The following is a 13,014-nucleotide window of genomic DNA, read 5'->3' as shown; positions in this document are numbered from 1 at the left end:
CATCCACCCACATTCGATTTTTTTCTGAAGAAATAGAATAAGGCTTTCCGTAGACAGCTCGTCAACTGCGCCCAGTACTTGTTAATCACATCACTAGCAGCGCTTCCGGTGCAAGTGAAGTAAACATACGACGGGGGCCATGGCACCAACGCCTTTGGCCATGACAAACACGCACGCTGTGATGAACGAGCGCCGTTCAAGCAATGCCCACAGCAGTTCTCCTCAAACTCCCGAGTAAAATCCATCGTTGTTCATATGTGAGCATTGACGTGTATGACTTCTATGCTTTCGTGTTCCTTTCTAAAAACTCCTATTTCTCAACTTTTTCTCCTCGAACTAATTACTTGTGGAACACCCTAGATCACTCTTTGGTGTTTGAGGACGTGAATTTCCTAGTGGTTCCCAACTACAAGAAATATCTTTAAAGAACAGCTTCACTCATCTGGAAAACATGCGTGAATTTGTTCGAGTGTTCGAATGTTTGCCAGATGACGGACTTTTTTAAAGGCCCTTCTTCCTCTTCATTTTCCATATATGTATCATTTTGGCACAACTGGTTTCTTCTATAAATAAGTTAAAGTCAACAAATACTTACCTAAATTTTTTAAGTGTGATATAATAGATGATTGCATACGCCAGTAGGGAGCTTCCGAACTATTTTTTCGCGGTTGCACAGCGTGTACTTGAGAAATTCTTTATTTAACCTTTGTTTGCCTCGCATGTAATCGTAGGTAATCTGATTTTCTTTCCAGTTAGAACTCTAACTGAGTAGTAATTATAATATATAACATAATTGATTTATAGCATTCGGCTTCCAAATCGCTTTGAAAAGAAGTCATGATTTTTTACACCCCCATTTTATTTGTTTTTTTCTTAATTTAATCTTAATTTAATTCTGTAACTTTAACTATTTAATTATCAATTATTTCTTTAATTTTCTCTTAATTTGATTTTTATTTAATCTTTATGTTTTACATAGAATTTCTATTTAGTATTTAACTCGGAAATAATTTATTGAAATATAATATGCCAAATAGTTTTGACTCCCTTGATTCTGGTCATGAAAGTGAGAACTGAGGAAAGCGTCCGAAAAATCACTCCAACAGATCAATTGGCAATATCCCCTGCCTTCTAGGAGAAATCGATTTATCACGTCTCATTAAGAATGGAATTCTTGTTGCATTAGCGCATTTACATATTACATTTCTGCATTTGGCAATTTCTGTGAGCATCGAATGAGCAGAAAAACAAAAGAAATTCCCAGGTGTGGAACTATGTGATTCTGCCTTTTACACGTGCGTCATTTTTTCTTAAGCAATCGCACATTCTCTGTTCTGTGTTCTCATAGCGTACCTCCTTTTTATCAGCACTTTTCCATGAAACGATCTTTGTTTCTGGCATGGCTTAGTGGTTTTTCTGCTAACCATGAGGTAATTTCGTTCAGCGTCATGTGTCATGCGCGCATTCGCGGATTAAATTATGTGTCGAAGGAGGGGGAAGGTGGTTACAAATATATGTGGGAAAGGAGATTCTAATTCCGCTAATGAAACTTATTTGACGAAAAATGTCCGTTTGAAACCTTGTAGAATTTCTGAGAATCCTGATACGTTGGAACGAAGTTGTCCAAGAACCAGTGGCGTTTTATTTAAATCCAGTCTTTTTTTTGAAGTTTATATTTCTCTGAAAAATGCGTCACTACATAACATAAGAGGAAACGTTTTCAGATTTCCTTCAACGAAATTTCTGGGAATTTCTGATCTTTAGCAAACTCTTTACTTCTGTTATGTCACCACGTAAATAAGAAGACGAGAGACCGTTGCTGCATCTCCATCCAATAACTGATCAAAAGTCTGTGTTAAGTTGCTGTTCCTCGTTATTTGTTGAACGTTGCTTTACCTGTTTTTTCTACATTACTTTTTGTTCACTTCTTTTACTTATTTCTTGGGATGATGACTAGCGTTATGACTGCAACTTTAGAACCTACGATGATCTATTTTTATGTGAGGATGGGGACTTTTATTGAGATAGTTGTGCTTTCTGGTCAGATCATTTTAGTCACAAAGGGTCCCAGGCAACAAGCCGCCCATCTTTTTCCGATGGAAACGTTAGTCATACCAGCAACTACTAACTTTGCTTCTTTTGTTGAGCTAAGTAACTGCTTGCAAAAAGAAAGGGTTGCTATTTTAAAATTTTCTAAAATTAGCGCGTTATCTTGAAATGGAAAAAGTTCGCAGCCAACATCGACGGAAACGAAAGTACGTGCAGCTCCTAACTATCACTTTAGTTTTTAAATATACTTCTAGGTTTCGGCAAAAAGTGCTTCTATTTTGAAAAAGTGTCGCTCTTGCAATTCAAAAGAGATTTAAACGTCAATAAAGTAGGTTGGAGAAGGAATTGTTTTTAATCCACCTCCGAACCGTAGATGTCTGACCTCACCCCACCCATTTCATCGGCCGTTATAGCGTTTGCATCCGCGTATCCATTAGTCATGCAACAAGCGTGGCCCAAAAATATCAAGTGGCACCCATCGATCTTGTGCTGCGAGAGTTCAAAACGTCGCCTCATTGAAACCACCAGAGACCCACCGAATCTGTTGACTATCCCTGCTCACATCTACTGCGAGGAAATTGGAAATGTTTGCTGCTTACTTGAAAGCAACAAGAAATTCCTCTGCGTCTTTTTCCAAACGAAACGAGGTTTCAAATAACTCTTCACAAAACCGAAGCTGAGTGCTTCGCTTGCACATCTTCTAGCTCTCTTTCTTTCTAAGGTTAAAGGCCTCATGGACGTATCCCAGACAATATCTTGCCTATTAATTCTATCCTTTCGTCGACGAACCACTAATGGGCAAAAATTCCTTTTTTTTTCCTGCTACTCATGGGTCATCCCAGCACAGCTTCTTTTAGATTTGAAACGCACTGCTTCATATTTATTCTCGATCTCTATGGAGTTCATCCATTTTGTCAATCACCTTAGAAACATATATATTCTCCTCTATAGTACTACTATATATATATATATATATATATATATATATATATATAAACTCTAAAGTATATTTTGATATGTCAAGCTTAGCAGAGGCAGTCCAATTCCAAGTTTTTTTCATCCATATAACATCTGTTCAAAGGCCTTCATCCGCCGTTCCTCTTGCTCTAAACTTTCAACTCAAACTGTCTTTATTATGATCATTCCAAAGAGGAAATTTCTTGCTGGTTAAATTTCAAGCAAATCTGAGATGAGAACCACTTTCTTTTTCATACTTTTCCTATCAAATAGTAATAATATAAAGAATTTCGACTCATTTGCTTCTTCTTTTGCATGTCGTACGGTAAGAAGTTAACAGCATTTTTTAATGTCAGCTGCTTTCACCTCATTTAAAATGTTTTTCCAGAGCTTTCTCAACCAGCAAAAGGTGCTTTGTCATTTTCTTCCGAACTCTTTTTGAACGACTTCATTAATTTTCTTCTCACTTCCTACTTCTCATGTGGAAAAAAACGGGTATATTGTTTGAGAGTCTCTGTTAAAAAGTGTTGTGATAATTCGGTAAGAATCGGATCGCTTAAAACTCTACGAGGTGCTGAAGCACTTCTGTCTCTCTTTTTTCACTCTATTTGAGTGCGCAAACTTGTTGGTAGATGGATGTACAATTTTATAGCTTTTTTTTCAAATAGAGGGTGCTAGTTCCGTGATGGAGGAAACCGCCGACTTCAAATAAGCATCTTTAACGCTAACGCTTAGCTTGAACTGGAATTGGTGCAGTATGTAGGTCTAAGTGACCATTAGGACCCTTGAAATTTTTCACATTCACTTTTAAACGAGTCTATCGTTCCGCTTTTAACTCGCATTTGGAAATGAGGGTTTGTGTTTCTTCTAGAAATGATTCTTAGGAGTTAATCATTTAGAGCACTAATTATTTGGTTCCATTAATGTTTATTAGAGTCAATTGTGACTCAAAATGGAACAATTGTGCTTCATTCAATTCAATTTGACGTTCAATTTTTTTCTACGAGTTAATACTTCTGATGATTTCGATCCTTATGGGGAATATTTTGCAAACACGTGCTGAAGGATTTTTGTGCTTACGATCACCAGAGAGGGAAAGAGGGACGTAGAGAGAGAACGGAACCGAGAAGCAACAAGTTCTCTTCTAATCCACTGAGGACAACATTTTTTTGCACATCTGGCACGTTGGACAAGCCATTCGACTTTTGCGGGCATCTTTTGTAATACAATACTCTGCATGAACATTGAAAAACCGACGGTAAGTGACGGTGCGGCACCGTCGGCCACCGTCGCTTGCTCATAACTGCTCATAAAATGGAAACTTCAGGACAACTTATATATCATTAGATTCCTCTCTTTGAGATCTATACAAGAACCGACATATTGTTGAAGAAGAAGCAAAATGACGCCAAATATGCGCCAAAATGCAATAATTGGAACATAATATAGCCTAAGGTCATAGTTGAAAAAGTGTTCAGAGACTCAAACTTTCACAGCTGGTCAGAACAGCAAAAAATTGTTGTAGGCGAGTACTTGAAATTCTTGATTTGTTATTTTTTGGTCATTTGTGCGTCATTTTTAGTCATTTTAATTGTTGTATGAAATAGCGGCTCGTCCTTACTTTGAACGCTTGTTGCAAGGAAAGAAGTAGTCAAAACTGCCTATAAAATCGCGGTTGAGTACAACAATTCCTGAATTTTGTGAGATTTGTACTGTATACTACTTCTTTCATTGCAACAAGCGTTCAAAGTAAGGACGAGCCGCTATTTCATACAACAATTAAAATGACTAAAAATGACGCACAAATGACTAGAACATAACAAATCAACAATTTCAAGTACTCGCCTACGACGCCCTCTTGCTGTTCTGACCAAATGTGAAAGTTTGAATCTCTGAACACTTTTTCAACTATAACCTTAGGCTATGTTAGGTTCCAATTATTGCTTTTTGGCGCATATTTGGCGTCATTTTGCTCCTTTTTCAACAATATGTCGGTTCTTGTATAGATCTCAAAGAGAGGAATCTATTGATATATAAGTTGTCCTGAAGTTTCCATTTTATGAGCAGTTATGAGCAAGCGACGGTGGCCGACGGTGCCGCACCGTCACTTACCGTCGGTTTTTCAATGTTCATGCAGAGTATTGTATATTCGAAGATTATAGGCCCACTAAACCCAAAAGAACTTCTAAAAAAATCAGTAAATCATGAGAAATATCCGTTGAGAAGTATGGGGCTCACCGGTGATCGTCGAAGGGTTAATAACGTTTTCAATTTTTTTTGTTCAATTGTACATTGTGCGTGTTGCTTATTTTGAGATGTACAGTGATTTAAGATTTATTTTCAGGTCATATATTTGATTCTGGCTTATTTTTTGGGCGTACTACGCCTTTTCTGACACCTTCTGAAACATAAGCAGAAATCCGATACATGTGCACTGTTTTCTATATTGTGTTGTATATTCCTGGACAACATTTTCTGTTGATTGGTTTTTCATTTGACTTTTACGCAAACATCGGAGTGCTATGTGTCAGATTAATCGGAGTTTCCACTAAAATAATCAAATAAAAGCTGATTAACATTTCTACCTAGCCGCGTGCCTTGGAAAGCCACTTTTTTTGCTGTGTGAGGAGAAATGGGTTTACCTTCTTTTTATAGAAATTGGTACTTAATTTTTTTCTTCCTCCATTGACAACAAAACGCTGCCGTCGTTTACATCACGTTCATATGGAAAACAATCATCGACGTAATCGCTGTGAAAAGAGTGCCCCTCGTATTCTCATATTTCCATGCTTCCGTCCCTTAGGCGGCCGTTTGCAGCCATTACAGCTGTACTACTTGATGGTTGTCCGGGCAATTTCATGCTAAATTCACATTCAATTCCTTACATCGCTACATCTTTTGTTAGAATCAATTTGCGTTCGATTACACTTTGGTCTGTAAGAAATTTATTAAAGATTCATAGCTGCTCTTCGCGGTATTTTTGCAGTATTTTCTCACCTGTAAACGGGAAATCCGAGACTTTTCTCACCTATTTTACATCAATTCAATTGTTTTACGACGGTTTAAGGAAAAGAATTTCTTTGTGAACATCCTTAATCAGATATTTTGATCAATTTTTTTCACAATATACATTTCAATACAGGAAAAACCTTCTTCAATAATATTTTAATATGTTATTTCATGTACTGTGCTAATTTCTTTTTGCTGCCAACATATTGAATGATCATCACAACTGTGACGACAGTCGAGGGAAGTACAGTTAGTGGGGTCAGTCGAGAAGATGTGGACGAGTTTAACTACTCCGTTGTTAACTTCTTGAACACGTATTCGATGACTGTGATGGAAAAGTTATTCCCACGCCTATTCTGTGACTTTTCAGTACCCCCACCCCTACATGCTCCGAGTAGCGATAGAATTTCATTTCCTGGTATTGTTATCTGTTTCCGACGTCAACGTTGAAAAAATCTCTACAAGAATTCTCAGCAAAATGTATCGCAACGAAAGAATTTTACGCGGCACTTTTCGTATTCGTGCGTAGTTCACATTACAACTGTCTTCAATGTGCAAAAGAAAGTGGAGGCTTTTTTTCGAAGCTTTGGCTACATTCACACCGCAAGGATTACTACATCTTTTGTGCTTTTTGTTATTTTTTTCCCATCAATGTGTAATATGCTCGGAGTTCTTCTGCTCGACTACATTCGTGTAGTGCTCGAAATAACGTGATTCGTATTTATCCTCGATCTCAGCATTCCTTTGGCTTAAAAAAAGACATACTCTTCATATAACAATTTCAGAAATCTGCCAGAAAAGCCTTCCCACCTAGAATCCTGCATTACCTCACGGATGCGATCTGCAATAAGGCTCATAACCCCTGGAAATTCTGATAGCTGAAAGTTCACCATTTCTTTGCCTTTCCGTCCACCATTTCTCCCTCGTTGGAATATATTTCGTAATTTACCTCATCGAAACATGCATCAGTTTTTTATGGCACCTTTGATGCGGTGTTGGTGACATTTTCCATTATCCAGATCCACCGGGGAAAAAAGAAGGATTGGGAGCTCGGTGTAAGGCATGCATCTTATTTCTAGTGTTAATCCACCCGGTGTTTATAATTCGAGAGCTCAGGATCAACCAAAATAATTGTTTTGCGTAAACAAAATTTTTGCCCGATGCGCCACGGTTTGGTCGAGAAATTACTGCTGGCAAAGCTACGCCTCTTTATATAACAATTTCAGAAATCTGCCAGAAAAACCTTCCCACCTAGAATCCAAGACGCCTCTTGTAGTAGTTCTTCTTCTAATGTACGCAGAGCTTCCATTTCGAATTCAGCTGGCTCGAATAATTGCTGTTTATGGAATTCACTGCGTCGATCTGTGGAATGTAATTTATGTGTTAACGTGCAACGTTGCTTTTAGTGTTGACTTGAATCATTATTCAAAATACCAGTCTGAACATCCGGCTAAAGCCGGACTTCAGACTTTTCTAGTGTTCACTTCGCTCGCCTTCACCAATCAATAGGAAATAACAGTAGCGACTTTCTTTTGCGAAATTACTACTGTTTTTTTATCAACCCTTTCAATTTTTTCTTCAAAAATTTAGGCATAGATGGGAGATTTCATGATTTTCTTCCTAAATGCGTCAGTACTATATTTGGAGAACAATCAAACTTGAATTTACATCTATGTTTCTCCGAAATCTCCAGAAATTGGAAACATTGATCGAAGTATGAGTTTCCTCCGCTCTCAAAAATTAGCACAGAATGATGTGCTACCATGAAATGAGGTGAATATCATCATCATAGTGATGAAGATAAAACTCTACGTCAGACTACGTGAACGTGTGTTGGCTTGCATTGTATCTAAGCAGCCGTTTGAAAGTGTGTTTCCAGCTTGGGAATAAAGGATGTTAGCAGCATCAGGGAAATATGCTTGGAAATAGATACGCGAATGAGTAATAGAAACCCATTCTGCCGTTGGGGTTCCCGCGCACCAATCCGAGGCAGTGCGAGCCGTCACACCCCACTCCATGGTTTTCTGGGTCAGGGGCACGAATTCGACGTCGTAGGACCCGTCCCACTCAATTTTACCTCGCTGGGGCTCTAGCTCACCAAACCGACGCCATAATAATCCTCCCCCTCTGAGACACACGCATACACAGACGCACACAAAATAAGTCAGTTATTATATAACATGATAGTTTGCAAATTTAGAAGTGTACACTCACGCAGAAGTTTTACCCTCACTAACGTATGACGGGAACTAACTTGGCCTATCAAACCCAACAAACATGATGATTTTTCCTTGGACAATGGTGGAAAGGTAGAGTTCTCCCCTATCAGGTGTACGGCCGTGGTTCGGCACCCCACCGGGGCAGAGTTTTGCATCATTATGGAGTATTTTCGTGACACACAGACAAACACCCACACATACACACACGGACTAAGCGCGTTATTGTATAGCATAATAGGAGCTCCCGAAGGAAATCCTTATATCCAATTTTTTTCAAAAGTATGTTTCCTATTGAACAGCTGCTCCTTTTCACTTCACCACTTCTTCAAAAGCAGCATTTCAGCAACCCCAAATAAGAGATACACCCAACCTAACGCCAATTACACACCTTGTTCGCATAACCATCAGAAAAAACGCACATTTTCCCGAACACCTCTTTACTTACGCACACAATTCAAGTGAAATTGCAAAAAGAACAACACACTGTTAACTTCCGTTGATCTCCACCACCTTGGTGAAGGTACGGTCGGGGCAAAATGGCATGATGCTCGGTATCTTTGCGCGAGGCAGTGCACTCGAAGCTAGCGGTTGGCATCTACCAAACCGTTGGGAGTGTGGCGTAGTTGGTAAAGGGTCCCGCTGCGGGTGCAACATAATCGATAGGAGGTTGGATTCCGCCCCAGTGTCAAGCAAACCCTTCGGGTTCGATAAATTGGTTCCAGACTCGTCTGGGAGGATATAAGCGGGCCAAGGCTAAATACATGTACGTAAACCTCAAACGATTCTTAATTGAAGTGAACATCGTCTCGCATCCTAAACATATTGATTAACACAATACAACTTTTACTAAACCACCCCACTCATTTTCCGCTTACAAGAACTTTAAACCCAAATTCTTCCACTAGGTATCCTACACCTCATACCCGATGCATTTTATAAGGTGTCCTCCACTGTATAGTAGGGTCAAGACGACATGAAGCATGGTGCAACTGTATGCGCAGCTTCTCTTGAAGCGGTGCTGTGTAGCGACGCGGAACGGAGCGTACTGGAACCTTTGCTGGCACCACCCATCGCTGCAGTTTGTGATGGTCACACCTCGGTTCCAAGTGCTGCCTTAAAGACATTATCCCAGGAATCTGGGGTGGTACGAGTTTCAGCCGCGTAATGCTAATATAGGATCGCAGATTGTGGAGTAGAAGGTGATTCCGTTCATCTCCCCCTTTATCGGTAGAAACGGACTACCCCGGAACGCTGTTTCTTACAGCGGCTTCTGTGCGATGCGCAATCCTTGTGACCCGCCCCGCCTGCGATTTGTCGAAAACCCAATTCCGAAAATCGCATGCACTCAAAAAGTACACTGATGCAAGAAGAGATGAATGGAATCACCCTCTTCCCCACAATCTACGACCCCGTATAGGCTTTACCCGCCTGAAACCCGTACCACTACAGATTCGTGGGGTAATGCCTTTAACCGCACGGTTTCGAGCGCGTATGCGAATGCACCGCGGTCCATATCGTTTTGACCTGACTACATGTCGGAAATATTAGTCCGTGCTACTCATTACACGTCTATTTCTTGTTTTTGGATGCCGTTAAACTACACCTTCCAAAATATTTTTCACTACTCAAACAACACCAAACATTTTATTCCATCTAGCTCTCCTGCAGTAGCTATTTGTTTCTATGTAGACTGTTTAGATGCCTTTGCCTCCGAATGGTGCTCTACATGCATCGATTTCAGCGCTTTGCTTATAATGTGAATGCATTCATTGTCCTTGTTATTTCATTAAGTCAACAAAAAGTGCGCATGCAGTGATGGATAGCAGATCAACTACATAATTTAGATTCTGGAGAGGGATTCACAAGAGGACGTACGATCATAGGATTAGTATCTACTTCCATTACCACTTGAACATTTCATTATTTGTCACATGTTTTCTGTTTTCCTACTGACTTTATTTATATTTTCTGTTATTGTGACCGTTTTAAACGTGTTCTGTTGTGTGGTGCATAAACCGCACAAGCATTTGTGTACAACACCTTGGTGGTGCACTACTTTTGCTGCTTTTGCTACCACGTTCCTTGTGCTCTTCCGAGGCTTTGGCTATAAACGCGAATACCTACGAAATGTTCGTCAACGACCATATGTTCCTTCCGTTGAGTTCTTAACACATTTGTTTTATTCTCCATGCTTGTCAACATCTGGTTTCTGCAGACGCTCTGACATTACTCTTTCTCCGTTATCATTTTCATTTACTGTTCTTTTTTTTGGAAGCTCATTCCAATAATATATGTAGCTCTTCAATTTACTCGAACGACTCGATTCAGTTGGTACAAACTATGCGTGGAACGATTCCTTTCTATGAATAATCGGGTCGATGCATTCTCCTTAATATTCAGTACACAGCACAATTTTTCCTGTTCTTTTCCAGATATGAGGTTTTTAAGTCTTTCCATATACGAAAGAGGAAACTTCATTAGTTGGTCTTTTATTTCCAACAGAATAAAAAAAAATGCTAAGAAGCTGACTGCTAAGAATGTTTTTTTTTCCGATCAAACGTAGGCATCATTTGACATTATAAAAATCCTCAATCTTATAAAAACAAATTTGAGGTCTAGTAGCACATATTATATATTATACCTATATATGTATATTATTTATTACATTACATTATTATATATCCTATAATATGTGCTCAGAAGGATCGGGAAGTTCCGATAACATGGTACCTCATTTCCTTGCGTTGACAGTTCAATGGAATTAGCTTCTAATATTTTGGGACACCGATTGGAGTAATTGTTTTTCCAAAATGGTCCAGGTTTTTGGATTCTTTTCTTTGAGGTGTGAAAAGTCCTTATGCCGTGGAATTCTGTATCCAAATACTAATAATAAATACGAATCCAGAACCTTCTTTTTGATTCTCGTACTAGTTTTTAAATGACCTTTTGGTAGGCGTTTAGAAAAGGGTCGGTCGAGCAGTAGATGGTGGCTCACCTTTTCTCTAGTTATGATAAGCAATAAAATAATGGAATAATGAAATGGTGTTGTTTTTTTAGAGGAAATCTACGTAAGGGTCTTCTACAAGTTCCCTCGCCTGTGTGCAGAGGGAAAGTATGGGACCTCATTGCACGATGCGCACAAATTCCATCTTAAACATACAAATAGTGATGCTCAGCTCCTTACGAATGAGTTACGTTGGAACAGTCCGTAACCCACGCAAATCAAGTTAGCGAGCCGTAATTTGTACTTATCCGAATTTACATCCATTCCACCATCCATACTTACCTTACATTGGTGAACATGATACAACTTAGTACACGAAGTGTTCTCATCCTATTTGCGGTCCTCTTCGTTCGCTCATCCGAAACATGATCGTAAGCCATTAGTTTGTTAGTGGAGGGGCGTATGCACTTGATTTGTTCAGGTTTTTTTTTCAGATGTCAAATCCAAGTTGACCTCTACATCCATCATTGACTACAGGAGTGACTTCCATTTGAAACTCATTCGATTTTGAATTTGATCCGACCATGATCCATATGATCCGTCTACACCATTGCGTTCTTCACATCCCATACCCAAGTAAAGTCTGAAAAATGGTTTTTGACACAAAAATTGACTCTGCATAAGACAAAATTAGCTAAATCTTAAAATTTAGACATCCATGTCATTGCAAAGCCGAAACGGGTTTCAAATGAGTTTATGTGTGGTTTATCCGTAGCATGTCGCATGTTCTGCGTTGACCAGAACCTTTCTTAAAATTGACCAGTCTTGAGAACGAACACGTGTGCACATAGTTTTTTGAGATCGTGCACTAAAGCGCTAACTAGCGCTTTCTGAAATAACTTTTAACAGCTGTTTCACGGCAGCAACTGGTTGACGCTGACCTGCTTACCGCTTCGAACCGAGTTTTTTAGTCGAGTGAGGGCTGAGGTATGTAGCTGCTTTTCGCGTTCGCTTTCTTATCAGTGATTGTTTATCGGAAGTATGATAGAGATGGTCTTTAGCGGAACTTGTGGCACATTTACGTAATCCCTTCCGAGACTAACAAAATCCTTAAATCGAATGCTAAACTGAGTTTCACCGACTTCTCGTGTCTGACTTGACCTCTCCCCGCGAGTAGGTGTTCTATTTACACAACACAGGTCTACGGCAGAGGAAAAGGGCTAATAGAAAGTGCATGAGTTGTGTTTTCTAGAAAATACTATTCTTTCGATGCTGATCCACGTAATTGCGGAAAATATCTGTTTTCTACGACGGAATTTCTCTCTGTTTGAAATTCACTTCCAACTCCTACCTAAATCCATATGCCTGATGAAAATCTCTTGCAGTTTTCTCCTCTTTTTTCATCTTTTTACTGGATCACAATTCACTCACAGGTGATCGCTGTCATCACAACTGCGAAAGCGTCAGGTGGTTGTTATCGCCGTCTAGTCACTGTGAAGAGGTGTTTTTGATGATGTGCTTCATAAATTCTTGGCGATTCGCCGCCTTTCTTCGCTTTACACCAACTACGTGCCACTTTCGTATGCTTTTGAATAAATCCTACGTTTATCGATTCTTTACAGCCACTCTTCTTCAGAAATTCGCGGATTTGCAGCGTTCGTTCCGCTGTCCTCATTACATTTCGGCCTCTTCTGCAAATGTTCGCTGTAGTCATTTGTTACGCTAGTGTTCTGTGTTGCTCTACTTTCTCTCTCGTAATTCTTTGCAAGCTCTCTGAATCGTGAATCAGTTCATTAACCAAAGTAATTTTCCGTTGTTTGGGGTGATTTAAATCAC

Source organism: Necator americanus, chromosome V (assembly GCF_031761385.1).
Source record: "Necator americanus strain Aroian chromosome V, whole genome shotgun sequence".
Classification (NCBI taxonomy): Eukaryota; Metazoa; Nematoda; class Chromadorea; order Rhabditida; family Ancylostomatidae; genus Necator; species Necator americanus.
This window is presented reverse-complemented; position numbering follows the sequence as displayed.